Raw genomic sequence first — 18,937 nt, 5'->3', positions numbered from 1 at the left:
ATATAGTTAACCTTCCCCCTTAATTATAACAATAACTAGTGTAGGTACCCGCGCGATGCGGCGGGTAGTTGCTGCTAAAATAAAAAATTTATAAATAATAAAATATCAACATAAGTAAATAAAATATTTAGGTAATTTGTTAGTAAATCCTAATTAGAGATATAGAATATAATAATACATACAATTATTCACAATAGAGAGCATTGTAGTAAAATTTTACAAATAGTAAGATATCAACAAAAGTAATAGTTAAATATTAAAAAATTAAAGTATGCTCAAATAAATTTTTAGTATAATAGTTTGTCCACAATCTATAACAGTTATATAGTAATTTGCTGCTACTACAAAGAAGAACCAGGCCAACTAAATCTATTTCGTGAGTTACAACAACTCATTAAAAAGGGAAAGTCGTCCTTAAACCAGTTTCACTGTGAAAACTGATCCTGATAACCTATGGTCCTCTATTTGATCTGAACTGAGATATTTAACTTTTGCAGTACACTCCTGCAATTGACATTTGGAGTATAGGATGCATATTTGCAGAGATGTTGAAGGGAAACCATTGTTTCCTGGCAAGAATGTGGTTCATCAGTTGGACCTCATGACTGATCTACTTGGAACTCCTCCACTAGAATCCATTTCTCTTGTTTGTTTCCTTCCTCTTTCTTTCTGACGTAACTGCGAACAACAGTCCTATTCTAATATATCAGTTCATTATAAATTTCAAGAACCATTCTACTTTTTAGTTTATATGTATGCTTTACCCGGTAACATGTCTATGTAAGTCAACTTTTATAAACAAATGAAAGTTCTGTACATTATGTATTACAGATATGATACTTTACCCACTTGCACATTAAAGTTTCCCTTATTTGTAACTGAGCTTAAGCTCTGGTTAGTCGCATTATTGTTTGAAGATTAAGTATTAGTTTAAGTATCTTCATCTTGCAGTTCATCTCTGATTTAAAATTTTGGTCGATTTGTGCATTTGTTAACATTTCTTATTGTGCCACAGATTCGAAATAAGAAAGCTAGAAGATACTTGAGTAACATGAGAAAAAAACCAGCAATTCCTTTTTCACAGGAGTTTCCTGGTATAGATCCTTTGGCTCTGCGATTACTTGAGCGCATACTTGCCTTTGATCCTAAAGACCGGCCTACTGCTGATTATTGACAAACTCTAGCTAGACATTTATTGACAAACTTTATGCAGTTATTACTTCTTGATCATTAATGGTAGCTTTTTCTTAGCTATACTCCCATAACAGGGTGTCAACTTGAATGTAAAACCTTTGTTGTTTTTCACTGTAGTAGAGAACAGAACAAAGAGATACTACAAATGATATTGACAACAATCAATGCAAAAATAACTTACAGAAGTTACATATATTACATTTAAAAATTTTAATATATTACTATTCATCTTTAATATACCTAATAGATTATCATATTTGTCCTATATAGTCTTCATGTGCTTGCGATATATAAACATCGGTTATCATATATGGTATCATATAGCAGAGTAGTTATCTTATAGTCATCTAATCTGATTATAATTTTGCCTATGGTAGAAATTTGTTTTTAGAAAATACAAATCAGTTGAATATAATTTTGTAATTTTTTTTCTTTTATACAACCTTATCACAGAATAAAATTAAAAATTTATAAAATTATGTCATACATGTATGCATATCTAACACAATATTCTTAAGCTTTCCTTCTAGAGTTATATAAATTGATTACTATATTAACGTCCCACAGGTTGGGCTTTTCTCAATTAGGATTATGATCATGATGGATAGTTAGGCGTGGTGCGAACCAATTGGGAGTCGGACTTGAATTGACCAGCTGTAATTGACCCTGCTTGATTGGTGTAATTCGAAGGTGTTGTCCTTTTGTATGATGGGACATTAGTGGGGCTCAAGTGTAACCCTCCATAAGCTGAGAATTCAGGTTTGTATGACTTATTAAAAGTTTAGTTCAAGCTAGTTTCTTCTATTGCATTGTTTTACCTTTTACCAACTTCAGTTCCAAGACCAAGATATCAGTGTGCTATGCAATTTCCCCAAGCTCAAATAGTATGGATGATATGCTGTTTTTTCCAAATCAGTAAATATATTTCCTGGAAGAAATTATCTTGAGCTAATTTCTGGATTCCTGATTTTTGTAAGATTTTAATTTCCTTTTCCTGTTATTCCTAAGTCAAAATTTTTACTTACAGTTGCTTTTGCCACTTTCTTCCCGGTACAGGCATCTTTTATTGGTGCAATGGCAATTGCTGATTTAGTTAAGACAACCTTAGAACCGAAGGGAATGGTATTATCTTGATTCTCAAGTTTTTATTGCTCTTCCTCATGTCCACGTCTATCTAACACACTGGACCTTTGCAAATTGCGAGATTCGAGTGTTTGATGAGTGTTCTGAGTTTTTCCAGATATTCTGGAGGGTCGTTGACAGTGTTCCGACCTATGGCTCGTATCCCGAGATTTATGGTATTTTAAGTAGCGCTAAGGCCACCAAGGAGGAGGACTTAGACTGCCCTCGGATTACACTCTGTACACTGTGTTACCGGTGATAAGTAGCTGGTTGTACCGGTACAAAAAGTGTACCAGTACACCTTGATGGTTGTACCGGTACAGATGTGGTGTATTGCCAACCCGAGCCTCGGGTTCGCGCATACGCGGGATTTGTACCGGTACACCTTCCCGTGTACCGGTACACTTTACTCTGTGCGCTATTTTTTGTGAGGGGTGTTTTTGCATTTATTGCAACACCTATATAACTCACCCCAGCCCCCTTTGGAGCTCTTTTGAACTCAAACCTGAGGAGAAACAAGGTGAGCCCTTTCCCCCTTGTTTGATTTTCATTTTTGATGGATTATTGCATGTTTTGATCTCCTCTCTCTTGCTTTTCCTTGCTTTTTGTTGGTTTCCTCCATGGGTGAAGCTTGGATTTTGGGATTGGAGCTTGTTTGAGGTTTGATCTTCAACCCTAGCTCACTTGCTAGCTTGAGTTGGTGCTTTGGAGAGGTTAGTAAGTTTAACCTACCCTTTGATTCATGTTTAGGAGGGTTTTTGATGTTGGAACCCTAGATATGAGAGTTTAGGGTTTAAAATGGGGATTTTTGAGTTGAGGCTTTTTGAGCTTTGTTGATTGGATTAGAACCTTCGTTTAGGTTGGATTAGAAGGCCTCTAACTCCCTTTTGGAGATCGAGAGAACTTTCTTCGCATCCGGTGAGTTTTCTTCACCTTAGCTTGGGTTGTTTAATGTTTGATTATATGATTGTTCGTAACGTTCGTGTATCCCTCCTTTTGTGACCTTTAGACCCTGTTTGGTTCAGGGGATAAGCGAGGATAACTTTCGTTATCCCCGCTATTCTGCCAAACGGGAAGATTTATTGCTGGGATAAAATATTCCGGTCAAACCTTACTATTCCCGGTTATCCTGGAATAGCAGGGGATTTGCTATTCCACCACTTTGGTGGAATAGCGCTATTCCAATGCTTAATTTCAAACTTAATTAAAATTATAAATTGAATTAAACTAAATTATATAAATATAATATATAATTATATCATGTTAATTATTAAAATATTATTTTTATTACATAATATTAATAATAATTTATAAAAATTTTATTAAATATATAATAAATTTTTTATTAATTAAGTTTACAGCCGGAATTTGTAAAAAAATTTATAAATTTTATATCAAAAATTATTTTATTAATTGTTTCCACCCCTATCTTATTTAACAAATTTTAAATTTAAAATAATAAAAATTTTAAAATCTATAATTTGTAATCTCAAAATTAAAGTTTATAATTAGAATTCTAAATTTTAAATTTAAATTTAAATTTGATCTTAAATTTAAAGTTTGAAATTTAAAATTTAAAATTTTGAATTTAAAATTTGAGATTTTAAATTTCAAATTTTGAAATTTCAAAGTTAAAATTTTAAATTTAAAAATTTAAAAATTCCAATTCAAATATAATAAGATGGTAATATTATTATTTTTTATTTATAAAAATCTACTATCTTTCTTATTCCGTCTTACCTAACCAAACGCTATTTTTTTTTTATTCCTAGGAATAACCTAATTTTCATTCAAACGCAAAATTGATCTAATCCCCGCTTATACCTCAATTTATACCTATCCCTGGAATAATCATTTTTTGGTTATCCCCGAACCAAACGATACCTTAGGGTACTAGGAGAGTAGTGGACACCTTCGTCAGAGCAAACAAAGGGTTTCGAGAAGTTTCGGTGGGTTTGACTTCATGAAATAGGGGAGAAATATCCCCTATGTGTTCTACCCTTGTCGTTTCATCGAGATGGATGCATATTCATGCTAGATAGGATTTTTATGAATTTTAGAATACTTAAAATGCATGTGTTATGTAACGCGAAAATTCAACTCTATATAGTAGAGCTATATGTGTATTAGGCATGCATGTGAAAAGTATTCTATATTGCAAGTTGGAATTATGTCTCCTATGATGAATAGAACCTAAATTGGGTACTCTTGAACTCCTAACTCATGTTTGGACAAAGTGAACAAAAGTGCCATAAAGGGGCACTTTAACTAGTAAACTGTGAAACTGCAACATAGAGACATAGAGATAGGCCATTGTGACATCGACTATATTCCGTGTTTTAGACACGATGACATAGTGATAGGCCATTGAAACATAGGTTATATTCCATATTTTAGACATGATGACTTGAGACTTGAGACAGATTTTACGCTTGCTTGCCCTTGTGCTCATTCGTACATGCTTGTGAGGGTCGCTCCCCATAAGCCGGCACTCCGGAGATAGCCATCGCGACATATGCTCGCCTGTGCGGAATTGGGCGCCGAAGTGGATTACCGTGGGGGAGGCTCATCCCTAGAGTGGGGATGTTGACTACCACAGGGCCATTAGGCACGGCGCAGGCCAGACAGCCTACGGGTGGGTCTTACAAGATTGCAACTATAAGTAGTTAATATACCAAGTGGACATGAACTAGAATAGTAAACAATGAAATATTACTATTTTCATTGTGGACATTATGTTGGTTGCATACTCATGCTTATTCATATTAGCATAGCCTTCTTACTTGTGAAAAATCATGCTAAGTAGAGATGTCATGTTATAGCAAGCATTCATGTTTATTACTTGCTGTTTATTTCATTATTATTCGTTGCTACTTACTTGCTTAGTTTGGGCCTAGTGGCGCTTTTCACTGAAGTCAGTAATTGCCCACTGGGAACTATTATTTAATAGTTCTCACGCCCCCTGTTTTATGGTTTTATTTCAAAGCCTTCAGCACCGGCGGAGGCACGGGATCGCGACAAGGGAGTCGCATAGCTAGTTAGCGCGGAGCTTGCTTTTGCTCCTAGGCGGGTCTACTCTCTTTTTGTATTTTTGGTGAGAAAGAGTTTTGTTACCATGTATAGAGACTACAATTGTATTATTCTTAGTCCGTGTACTTGGGATTTTAGTCGTTCTACTTTTTGGTTCTTTACTTAATGGATTTTAGTTTCTTGTTTACTCTCTTATTATAGAATCTAGTTGTACTTGCTCTGATGCTTCTAGATGCCTCTCTTCTACTGCTCTCTTTATCGTTTTCTATTAGACACCTTATATGTTTTAGACGTATGGCGGGTCTGGACACGTGACGGGCGGGCTTCCGCTGTGTCCCGGGGCGTGACAGTCTGACTGTTGATTATTTTTTTTTGTAATAGATTTTATGGTGAATTATAAAATTTTCTTGTAGTATAGAAGTCAAAGATCAATTGTGGATTGCCCCCTAGCTTTATCCTGCTTTGGATTTCCTTGTGGAGCAAAATAGCATTTAGTAAAATGGTATCTAGCAATTGAATATAATAACCCTCGCAGTAATCTTCATTATCTGAGGTCTACATGCTTTTATATTTTGTAGATTTGTAATACAACCATCTTAATATTTTTGACATGTCTTCAACCTATTAGTTCTCAAAATATTTTAGTTTTTGGTGGAATCTCAGTGCTATTTTAATATATGTGCTGTCACGTCCCGAGACCGCCAATTTGGTCGGTTCAGGCCCGTACATAGACGCCGAACGAACAGAACCTCCTCTGTTCGCCCAAGGCTCAACAACAACAACAAACATGTATAAAGAAATGCCCAGAAAAAATTTCAATATACATGGCTTGCACGAGGGCAAGCAACACAAGCAAGTATAAGTAAACTAACTAAAGCATTCATACATTATATCTTGATTACTTTAAATCAAATACAAAGCTTATATAATTATTACACTCATTCTTCCAATATATACATTGCCATCTCTCAAATGAATAATATACATTTATTTTCATCAACTATAAACAGATGAAATAAATAAGGTACAACTATACTCAATGGATGTCGCTATCTATAACGCGCTGTCCCTGTCAAGATCCTCGACCACCTCACACGAACTAGAACCTGTATGGTTAGTGGGGTGAGAACTACTGAAAGTTTCCAGTGGGTTCGGCTGCCGACCTCGCCGACTCACCCACTAGGTCTATTCAGGCATATGTAGACAAGAAAGAGAGTAGATAGTAATCAGCTATAACATGTAACTACTACAATGCCTGTAGAAAGTTGAAAGAAACAGTAGATAATATCTGAAATTGATGCATGCATGCTACTAATAATCAATACCCAATCCATCTGGTTAACCATTTGGTTAACTATAACTCACCAACGCAATCCCTAAGTATCGGGCCCTAAGCTGCCTCCCGACGGGATCATCTACTGGGAAGGCTTATTGTCACGCCCTGGATTTCAGCGGAAGCTCACCAGTCGCGTGCACAGACCCGCCGTGTACACCACCACTCAAGTATACACAAGGCGTCTACAAACCATATAGTAAAAGCATACACTTCTAACCAGGTAATCAGAGCAAAACTTAAAAGTTAAAACTTATACAACTCAACATCTTATTACAACAGGTAAGAACAACTATAATTTACATAATCTCACTATAAAACACAGTACTAGACTAGAGAAGCTGAAGTGGTCCCATCTATCTAGCATCGAGGAAGCTCTAGCTAGTCGCTGACCCCTCGCTAAGAACCCTAGCCTTTCCCGCTGTGGAAGGCTCTGTAAAAACAACAACAAAGAGGGTGTGAGAACTATTAAACAATAGTTCCCAGTGGGTAAGCCGCCGGGAGTGGCGAAGTACACCACTAGGTCAACTGTGGTAAAGGTAAACAGTAGTAAATAAACAAGTAAATGCAACAAGTATTGAAATAAATCAATCATGCTATTTACTCCAAATCAATATATAAATGCACCAATCCACAGGTTGTAGGTACTCGTTTATCCTGATAAGTTCTATCATTCATGCTAGTTGACAATTTAACTAGCCTTATGCCTAATGGTATGTAAGATAATTCATTATTGCTGAAATAATTGATGATATCATGGAATTATTTCCTACACCAGTAAAAGTGTAACACATTGTCACTATGTCACTAACGTCAAGATGTCAACTTTCTAGTTTGTTCATCAATAGGTTCACTTGTCATTTAATTACTCGATGTTTAAATCTTATAAGACCCACCCGAAGGCTATCTAGCACGAAGACCCACCTGAAGGTGGTCTGGCATAAAGACCCACCTGAAGGCTGTCTGGCATGAAGACCCACCCGAAGGCTGTCTGGTATAAAAACCCACCCGAAGGCTGTCTGGTATAAAGACCCACCCGAAGGCTGTTTGGTATAAAGACCCACCCGAAGGCTGTCTGGCATATGCTGCATCTGATGACCTTATGGACGTTAACACTACCCCCGGCAATCCATTTTGGCGCTCACTTCGTACATGAGCGAGCAATCTGTCGCTAAGCCACTCTCAATTATTTGCTGACATAATTCGACCAATAGCTAGTATAACTCAACAAGTATATTCTTTACATCACAGTGGCTATACTCACATATACTCACATAGAGTTCTCTCACTACTCCCTATACATAAGGAAAGTGATTTACTAAAATCATACTCAACTATTCACTCAGAAGTAATACCACTCATGACACATATTCTAGAGTTCTACATAGGCCTCTGCTACTTGAAGTAAATAAGTAACATATAAGTACTTCTGCTTGATTGTACCAGTATTCCTCATAAGTATGCTAGTCATTCCACTAGCTTATTTTCAACAATGTATATTCACGCTATATCAAAAGATCCAGTTCTGATTGCTGAACTAGATCATATTCAGACATGAAACTCATGCTAATGTTATCACTTGGAAACAATAACCTACTGGTTAGCACAAATATGTGAAACATTATTCAATATACATTTGTATGATTCTATATGAATGTATGAATAACCTCAGTATATAAAATAGACTAAAAGTTCAAGCACGATGTTTAGAACATAGATTAGCATGATTTCCTCCCTAGTACATAATTCCCTTATTGTCCAGTAAAGCTAGATGATCTATGAGGAATAGGCAATTTCGTAATTCCTTCTCTACTGCGTAGAGATGCTATTATAACCAATATGATATACACATGAATGCGAGTCTTAATTCCTCCAAATACACATAGGTTCACATAAGCGTATAACATATTCACTCATAATATCAAAGGAGACATAGGGGAAATTCACCCATTTCGGGAAGGTCCGACCCACCTAATCGCTGTTGGCTCTCGTCGATCCTGCAAGCAAAGATATTCTTTAGCTTCCAAGTATCTTGGTACATATACTAATTCAATTAGAAGTTGAACTTCACTTTTTACTAGAAATCTTATATATGCATCCAATCTAGGTAGATTCATACCTAGTTTAGAATTCGCTCATGAACTTTCCTTTATACCAAATTGAAGCACTTCATAACCAATCTTTCAGAATCACTAAAATTCCATTCGCAGTGATCCGAAGCCTCTAAGCACTCAAACAATAGTTCAAATTCAGCTAGGGGTTCAACTTTAATCTCTATATGTAAATCTCTCATATTTACATAGTTTAAGCTAGAATCTTACCTAGATTTAAACCAAAGTTTAACCTTCACTTCACACAGGGTGAAGCACTCCAAATCCAGCTCACAATGGTCATCTAAATTCAACTCGAAGGGAGTATTATCCCTGCTGCAAACCAGCTGTGATCATAACTCAAAACTGCACTAAAGTTATAACTAATACCTCTAATCCAAGAGCTACTAGATAGCATACTTACCCACAACTTCAATTGAGCTTTCCTTTTGGCTTCGAATTGCAAAACCAATGCAAAACCAGCTGCAAGAGTCACCCAGGGCTTAGCTACAAAACTTTCTTATCCTGCTGCGAGTAATAATCCAAAACAGCCCCAAATTACCACTAACATCACTATTTTCAGCATTAAGGTAGAGAAATAGCTAGTTAATCACCTTTCAAACATCATTTCAGCTTGTCCCTGGTTCCAGGTTGCAACCTCACAGCAAAACAATTCCTCTAAGGCTGCTTTAAACCTTCCCAATTCAGCTGGGGACAAACAAACCAAGTTCAGGTTCCACTTCCCTAGTATAGCTTAAAACTAGAGAGAAAATTGAGTAGTTCATCTCACCTAACTTCCATTCAGCTACAAGCTGGGTTAGGGCTGTAAATTACCTCCAAAAATCCTTCCTCCACCTTTCCACAGCTGCTCCATGCCTCTCAAACCAGCGCACACAAAAGAGGAGAAAGAAATAGGCTCAAATCCCCTTTTCCACCTCAAAATGGAAAAAAATCTAGAGAGAGAAAGAGAGAAATGGTTCTTACCCTGTTCCCTGCCTCCAACATGATAAGAACAGGCTGGGGCTCGGGCTGAGCTGATAAGGGATAAGCTCAAGAGGTGAAATGACCAAAATCACCTCAGCCACGCAGCTGCTGCGAAGTGTACCGGTACAACATTGAGTCTGTACTGGTACACAATGCAAAATCCTGCAATTCGAAATTTCAATGCACTTTCGATTTTCGAGCTGTTCGATCACCCCTTTAACTTGTTAAGAACCTTACTACAACTCTTTAAAAGATGTGGATTGGCTCCCACTACCAATCCCACTCATCAAACTTCATAATTGACCAACCTTGGGGTAATACATTTAGAAAGTGCATTTTACAATGCACTTTTCCACATCCAACTATCTACTTGCTCCCGTAATTTACTGAAACCTCTTGACAATCCTCTAAAAGCTGTAGAATAGTTCCAATTATAATTCTAACATTCGAACTTCGCAATTTGTCAAAGTTCAGAGTACTACACTCATACGATCAACCCATTTAATGACACACTCCGGAGTGCACTGCTTGGGGGGAGCGACCACCGCCAAGCCAAAACTGAATAGGTGAGTATGATCCAATCCTCCCTTAGAGGATTCAATAACTGACGATGCCACAATTTAATTTCTAACTAGCTCTTTATACTAGTTTTACAGTTCCAATATTGATGCTAACCAATGCTTCTAGTCATAATGTCACCAAGTTTACTATTGTCATAGTCCACAGTAAAATTCACACATTCATAGGGTTCTTGGTCCACACTCTATGGTTCACATGTTCTTAACAATGAGATTTGCCCAATTATTCATTTCATAAACATATAATACCATTAACCCTATAATGCATAATATTATTTTACTTATATACAGATATGCTCAAGAAGGCAACATAGACATCGGAAGTTTGTAGGGATGCCAACAAACTGGAATCAACGTCTCGAACTGTATCGACAACGAGCTCTCGCAACTCGGAGCAAATAGAGCCAGAACGGCTCCTACCGTAATTAGTGCGCCGTAGATCTGTCGGAACGTGACTTCGAACTTCCGAGCACGTTACACGTTCCTTCAATAAGGAATAAAAGAGATTAAACTTAGGTCATACTTTCATTTTCACAAACTTTGCATTTCAACTCCAATTTGTATATAAGGTCAATATATATATATATATATATATACATAGTTTTTCCGCTAAGTTCCCTGGTAACATTTAGGAATCAATAACCTGCAACTAACATCTACTAGAAATAAATAGATATCAGCTTAAATAATTTATATTATTCCCTGCTGCAGGTTCTACTTCTACGTAAGTCACAGCTCACTAGTACCCTATGTAATATCCCATTTACTATAGGCTCAACAATGTAACATCCTTTTAGGAGTTAGTCCACTCATACCGCAACCTTCCTAACATGAATTAACATCAATCTTAACTAGGTTTTATTAGAATATTAGCTCAGATTCTCATCCTCCAATAGCTAATCACGAGTATATATACATATACATATTCACCTTCATCTATATATTTAGAGCTAGCTTTCTAGGCTTCATAATGCAGTTTTGGGGTTTCTACTAGTTTCAATTTCCACAGGACCTCCAATTAGCATCTCCCTGTTCTACTAATTGGATCTCAATCAATATTTAACCAGGACTACCTTAATTCGTTGCTCAATTGGCTTATTTTCAATTCCAACAGTGAATAACTTCAATGCTGAAATATGTTCTATTATTCTCCCTTGTTGCAGCACTACAAACATAGAACAATCAGTTCTATTGTTTATAATTCTCCTAGAGTAACTAGTACTCATTGACCCAGGAAATCACATTAATCTCACCTGGATTCGAAGTTCTACCAGGCTCTATATCAGCTCCAACAGCCAGGGGTGTATGTTGAAATTTTGCACTTCAATTTCCCTTCACAGCTCCAATACATGTTTAAAATAAGTAATTCTAATATTCACAACTCCATTAAAGTAATCCATATCACCTAAACCCGGGGAAAGTATCATTACTTACCTGAATTTAGGTTCCACTAGGCCTCTCTCTCTATTCGAAATGTTATGGAAGCTCCACCACGTTTTCCTCACAATTCGGGCGCCCAGATCTTGTACCAGGGCAGTAGCTACACAATCCCTATTTGTTCTTAGCTTCTTTTCGAATTTCCTACATTTACACATTAATTTTTAATCACTGGGAAGCTTCTCTACATAGGAACGACTCCATTACTGCTCCAGAATTTAAAGCTAATCCACCTTAGATTTCATTTCTAGCAACCTGGGTACATACCTGTTGCTTTCAGCATATGTTCAAGGTTTTCCTCACACTACTATAACTTTAATTTCTCTCACACAATAAGGAAACAAATTTCCAGCTGAGAGTAAGCTTCTTACGCGAATTTGATGCTTCTTCAGCTGAGTTATTCAATTCGGCAACTCCAACTAACCCGAAGCCCAAATCTGCCAACAGTACTTCAGAAATCATCTTCACAGTCCCTAATACTTCTCAACCAGGGATTAAGTATTAAGTTTACCTGGATTTGAAGCTTCCCAAAAGTTTCCTTCAGCTTCACAAGCCTCCTTTTCAACTCCACAGGGTTTCTTCTTAGCTCCAATAGCAAGAAAAACTCAGCTCCACAAGCTTCTCTTTACTACTCTGCTCCTATGGCTGAGAGAGAAAGAGATGAGGAAATAGATGAGAAAAGAGCTGTTGGAGGAAGGTCCTGGTACGTGGACACATGCCAAATACCTGAGGTTAAGTGATAAGATCACAAACTTGCACTTTAACCCCTTGAAACCCAAAAAGTGCATTGCAGTCCAGTTATTACACTTTAGTCCCTGCAGGTTCTCTGCACTAACAGCAGCAGCAGTAACAGCAATTGCTCTTAAATCCTCCACAAAAACTGAAATTGTTGTTTACAATTTGGTCTCTGCAGTTTATTGCACTTAATAGCAGCTGAAATTGCTGTTTCAAATAGGTCCCTGCAGTTTATTTGTCACGCCCCTGGACCGGCGGAGGCCCTCCCAGTAGCGCGCTTAGATCTGCCATATGTCAGCACATATAAGACATCTACAATAATAGCAAAAAATAAAACCAAAGAGATGATCTACAACTAGGGATATCAGAGCGAGAGTAAATCTATCATCTATAACAAGGTGGTAGAAAATATACTAAACAATAAAAGTGAGTCATAAAGTTATACAATAACCATCTCTAAAAAAAGGGGTACACAAAAAGGGTGGTCACTACACATGGATATAACTCTCAACCTCTCCAAAAAAAAAAACAACGAGAGGTAGACCACCTATCAACGCGTCCCTCGATAGCAAGCTAGCTCGAGGCGATACCCTTTCCGCGGTCCTTAGCCTCTCCCGGCGTAGAAGGCTCTGAAATAAGACATAAAACAGAGGGCGTGAGAACTATAATTTATAGTTCCCAGTGGACAATTACTGACCTCAGCTCAATGCACCACTAGGCCCCAAAAGAAAAGGGTAAGTCCAAAAAGCAACAAAAATAGTAAATAGATTGCATTTATGAAAGCATAAATAAAATGCTAAGCTACTATGTCGCGAATAAACATGATGTCCAAGTGTTGTACATTTGCTTTATTAAAGTGAAGTATGTCCAATGCATAAAACAATATGTCCCAACATGGCAACAAGTAAATATCATGATCCGTTCTATCAATGTATGTTGATAATGATCTATCATGGCAACCAAGTATACTATGATGTAACAAGTAAACTGTCAAGTATACTACATGTCTCAGCACTATGCTATAAGCATGTCAAAGTAATCCAACTACAAAGCCTATCTAGTAGTGATTGTCATTTCCCCGTTCAATGTCATTGTTTCCAACATGTTCTAGGACCTACATAGTGTAGTCCAGCTTGTGCCACCTAAGTGTCGGCTCTAGCATTCCCACTCTAGGAATGAGTCTATCCCTCCCGACCCCGTAGGTTTCTCGATACCGCACGAGCGAGCATAAGTCGCGTAGGCCAACTCCGGAGTGCCGGCTTGTAGGGAGCGACCCTCACAAGCATGTGCGAATGAGCACAAATGACAAGCAAGTGTAATCTTCATCTAAAGTACCCAATCCTCATGCCTCTAACATGGTAATAGCCACTAGCATCCAACGATCTAGTTCTATGTCTCAAGGTGAAGTTCCGACTCTCACTATGCTTAGTGCCTCTTTATGACACTTAAGCATTACTATAGGTCAAGCACCCCACCTATTCAATATTCCATTAATGACCCTGACACTAGGTTCATACATGACCCGAGCTCAATGCCGCTTCCCCAAGCCTCTTTATGGCTTACTAAGATCCTTTAAGTCTTAAGTAGGAAAACCTTTAAATGCATGAAAGTAATGCTCATTTTCACAATAGGAATTATGATTCCAAGTTTCAATAGGATGCCAATCTTGTACAAGTTCCACATGCTAGTTCTCTACTACATAGAGGTCCGAAAATTCACCACACATAACATAGGCATGTTAAGCATCCTAAAATTCACAATAATTACATTTATCATAGAAATGCATGAATTTCTACTTTACGAAGCATAAAACATAGGATATGAGAATTTCTCATATGCTAGGCTAGGTCAAACCCACCGAACCATCTCGAAACCCTTCGTAAGCTCCAACGAAGGTGTCCCCTAGCCTCTTAGTACCCTAGAGGCACAAGAACAAAGGTTAAACGAACCTTACGATCAACTACAAGCTCAAACATTAATCTACTAAGCAAAAGGGCCAAAATCTCACCTATAGTGTAGAAATCCCTTTCCAAAGCTCAAATGGAAACTAGATCCCTTCCAAAGTAACCTAAACCAAGGTTCTAATCCAATTAGATTAGCTCAAAAAGCCCTTAATCAAAAAGCCCTAAATAAACCCTAGATTTCCCATTCTAGGGTTCCATCTCCCAAAAACCATCAAAACTAGGTTTAGAGGGGAGAAATGGGCAACTAACCTCTTGAGAAGCTTCAATCCAAGCTCAAAATCCTCTTGGGTTGAAGATGGATCCACCACCAAGCTCCAAAAGCAAGCTCCAAGCCACCAGAAGGAAGAAGAGAGGGTGGGGGTGAAGCTCCAAGTCCTCAAACAAGCTCTACTTCCTCTCCTCCTTCTTCTCCTTCTTCTTCTCCCTCTTCTTCTCCTAGGGCATAAGGGAGAGTGTGAAATGAGGGAGAGAGAGGGTGGAATGGCCATATAGGCCCTCTAAAGTAACAAAATCCAGAAAAGCCCCTCAACTTTGCAACATGTGCAAAGCTCGGTCTAGGCAGATTTCGCCCAGAGGGACCGGTCTCTCCCTGCCTAGGACCGGTCTCTCGGTTCGTCCCGCAAAACCAACATTTGGGAACCGGTCTCTCCCCGCATGGGACAAGTCTCTCCCCGCGAAAACGCGCTCGGGGACCGGTCTCACCCGTCAGGGACCGGTTGCCTCGCAATCAGCCGCAACACTGTTCCAAGGGGACCGATCTCTCCCACCAGGGACCGGTCCCTGAGAGTAAAAACTCTCAGGACAAAACTATTTTCAGGATTCGAACTTTTTAGGTCGGAACACCTTCTACGACCCTCTACAAAGCATGAAAAAGTTCGAAACACAGCTCAAACACTCAAACCTCGTAATTTGCAAAGGTCCAGTGTGTTACATTATTGCACTTGGCAGCTGAAATTGCTGTTATAAAGAGGTCCCTGCAACCTTACAAAACAGTCCCTACTGCCCTTAGTGAAAAATCTGCACCAGCACACCTATTTCCAAGGTGATTTCGCACTTCTACTTTGCCTCAAACACTTCCGAACACTCCCAAAATACGCTAATACACCTCCACAAGCTACCAATTTAATTTGGAAGCATTTAATTTCATTTTGGCATTATCTTGATCAATTTGATCAAGATTAGCCGCTAAATAAAAATCCGACATATTACCTCCAAGCATCTTCGAAATTTGCCATTAACTATCCTCGCACTTCCAAAATAATTTGGAGGTACTATAATTAACATTCATACCTTACTTTGATCGCGTAGATCAAAGTTAGCGTCATAATCCGAAAATCCCCTTACACGTTCATCTCGCCCCCGATTTGTGCCCGAATACTCAATTACCTCTAGAAATCATTCCCATACGTCTAGAAACACTCTGGAATGATGTACATCTAATTCACATTTCACTTTAATCTTCCAGATTAAAATTAGCATCGCAACCCGAAATTTTTCGTATATTACATGTGCACTACACTGAACACCATATTAAAACAAAAAGGACACTGTATTAAAAGGACGCAAACAACAATCAACTCCTATTACGAAAGAAAAAGATGAAAACACAAAAACATAGAACTTAGCTACTCACGACACAAACAGAAGGAAAATCCTAAAAGAAAGAGAAAAAAGATGACAGAATAAGGAAGGATGAAACTAAAAAAAGGAGAAACAAGGAAGAAAAAAAGATAAAGTTTAGTTTTTGCGGTCAAAAGGTGTCTTCAGATCCTCTTCGGTTATCATAGTATACTCCGGACCACATACGGTAGGCGAATGATCTGGAGAAGGCGGCATCACATGTTCATCAGGGTTTGCAGCCGACTCATCATCCAGTGGAGCAACGTTGGGCTCGTGAATTATTTCAAAACATCTATCAATGTTTTCCTTCATTTCTTCCAAGTCAGCAACAATTCGGTCCCTTTATACGACCAAAGAATTATAGAACCTTCTAAGAAGGTCGTAGTCTAACTTAAGCATTTCATATTCGTCGCGAAGCTCTTCATGATCGTGACAAATCTGATCGTATAAACCTCTTAAATATTTTCTTTCCTCGTAATTTGTGTCCTTAACTTCAAAGCCTAGCTCGTTGCGAAGCCTCCCAATAGCAATCCTTGCAGCATCCTCTTTGGTACGATTAGCACCCCAACTTGTAATGACTTCTATGCTTCGGCTATTTCTTGGAATTTCCACATCGACATAAGAACAAAATCGCAAGTCCGCATCTAATGTCATTCCATAACTCGGAGAATTGAGCGAAAATTTAGCGCAGATCTTGCGGAGTAGACGACGAAAATTAATAGCAATGCTAACAGGTGCCGCCATTGCTGCAGTCAAATGAAAGATAAAGGGAAGTACAGTTCATCACTCCGAAAAAAGATGAATGAAAGAAAATTCTAAGAATTGGGATAAGAATTTGAAGATGATTAATATAAATCTACATTCATGAACTTTCACCGGCCCTATCATTCCACTAATTATTTGTCATGTGAATGCTAAGTGGAAAACTACATATCAATGAAATAATTTAAGAACTCATCGATTATTCGCCTATAATTAATGAATAATTTGTTTACTTTTCCACATTTTTCCTGTGAACAAATGATGAGAGATATGATGATTAAAAACAGAAAATCAATACTCGCATATAAATATTTAAGGCTTATTATTGAAGATTAAATTATCAAAAAGAAACAATTCATGAAAAAAAGAAATATTAACCTGAAACCCTAGGAAGAAGAAAACGTCCAGATCGTAGAAATGTGAGCGTCGATTCCTGGGAAAAAGAAAATAAAATTCTTATATAAAAAAGAAAGAATACCTAAATTTCTTATATTTAATTTAAGATGAATCTATAAGAGAATACCTAAATTTCTTACCGATCACATGATGATTTTGATCTGAGGGATGGATGAAATATATAGGCAAAAATGTAGCAGCAATGAGGGTAGAGGAAGCGGCAGCCAGTAGATTTAATTAAAGAAATGATGATACACGATCTCATTTGAAACGGTGGTAGTTTGATGAATGATGAGACACGATCTTGTCTAAAACAGAAATAGGGTATGGATGCTGCGGTGGAGGAGAGGAAACGGCTTACCACACGAAATCAAGAGGGAGAGCGAAGAAGCAAGAATGCGCGGATGGGGAGCGTTTCAGCAAGGGCGCGCGGAGGGGGAGCGTTTCAGCAAGGGCGCGCGCGGAGGGGGAGCGTTTCAGCAAGGGCGCGCGCGGAGGGGGAGCGGACAGTAAACGCTTTGCATACATAGAGTAATTTGGTTCGGTTTTATTTACAGGTTTAGATAGGGTTCGATTCGGTTCGGTTCGGTTCAAAAGTTCAGAGAGAGGGACTTCTATGGTTCGATTCGGTTCAAAAGTTCAGAGAGAGGGAGTTCTATGGTTCGGTTCAGAACCAATTTATATAGAGAATCGATTTGATTTTAAAAAGGGTTCGGTTCTGTTCGGTTTGGTTCCGAAACTGTAAGAAATATTAGGAGGATTTATGACGATGAATTGGTTCGGTTCGGTTCGGTTCAGAGGTTTAGAGAGATGCAGTTCAATGGTTCTTCGGTTCGGTTTTCATACACAAAATAAAATTAGATAGGCAGATCATTGGTTCAGTTCGGTTCAAGTGCTAATTTAGAGAATTGGTTCGGTTCAAAGTGGTTTATTATTTGAGAGAATTGGTTTGGCTCAAAGTGGGTGGGTTTTATTTTATGATTATCTATATCTATTAACTTAAGAATGAAAGGTTTCTTGCCACGTGGCAAGAAACATTGTGGATTCATTAGAGTTAATAGATTCTTATATAAAAAAGAAAGAATACCTAAATTTCTTATATTTAATTTAAGATGAATCTATAAGAGAATACCTAAATTTCTTACCGATCACATGATGGTTTTGATCTAAGGGATGGATGAAATATATAGGCAAAAATGTAGCAGCAATGAGGGTAGAGGAAGCGGCAGCCAGTAGATTTAATTAAAGAAATGATAATACACGATCTCATTTGAAACGGTGGTAGTTTGATGAATGATGAGACACGATCTTGTCTGAAACAGAAATTGGGTATGGATACTGCGGTGGAGGAGAGGAAACGGCTTACCACACGAAATCAAGAGGGAGAGCGAAGAAGCAAGAATGCGCGGATGGGGAGCGTTTCAGCAAGGGCGCGCGGAGGGGGAGCGTTTCAGCAAGGGCGCGCACGGAGGGGGAGCGTTTCAGCAAGGGCGCACGCGGAGAGGGAGCGGACAGTAAACGCTTTGCATACAGAGAGTAATTTAGTTCGGTTTTATTTACAGGTTTAGATAGGGTTCGATTCGGTTCGGTTCAGTTCAAAAGTTCAGAGAGAGGGAGTTCTATGGTTCGGTTCAGAACCAATTTATATAGAGAATCGATTTGATTTTAAAAAGGGTTCGGTTCTGTTCGGTT

At 38.1% G+C, this 18,937-nt stretch overlaps 2 long non-coding RNA genes across 4 annotated transcripts; both read right to left on the bottom strand.

The window, feature by feature from the left end:
- On the bottom strand, nt 9,238–9,847 carry LOC109721991. Of its 3 annotated transcripts, none has more exons than XR_002219346.1 (3): nt 9,560–9,847; nt 9,384–9,477; nt 9,238–9,252 (listed from the first exon to the last, which is right to left on the bottom strand). It is a non-coding gene; the product is annotated as an uncharacterized LOC109721991 (long non-coding RNA). The 3 variants fall into 3 exon arrangements; XR_002219345.1 differs by lacking the exon at nt 9,238–9,252 and adding an exon at nt 9,280–9,294; XR_002219344.1 differs by lacking the exon at nt 9,238–9,252 and adding an exon at nt 9,283–9,297.
- LOC109721992 lies at nt 10,664–12,034 on the bottom strand. Its single transcript, XR_002219347.1, has 3 exons — nt 11,766–12,034; nt 11,585–11,663; nt 10,664–10,815 (listed from the first exon to the last, which is right to left on the bottom strand). It is a non-coding gene; the product is annotated as an uncharacterized LOC109721992 (long non-coding RNA).

The sequence above is a fragment of the Ananas comosus genome, linkage group 16, assembly GCF_001540865.1.
Source record: "Ananas comosus cultivar F153 linkage group 16, ASM154086v1, whole genome shotgun sequence".
Taxonomy (NCBI): Eukaryota; Viridiplantae; Streptophyta; class Magnoliopsida; order Poales; family Bromeliaceae; genus Ananas; species Ananas comosus.
The sequence above is the reverse complement of the archived record's forward strand: the minus strand, read 5'-3'. Positions and strand labels throughout refer to the sequence as shown.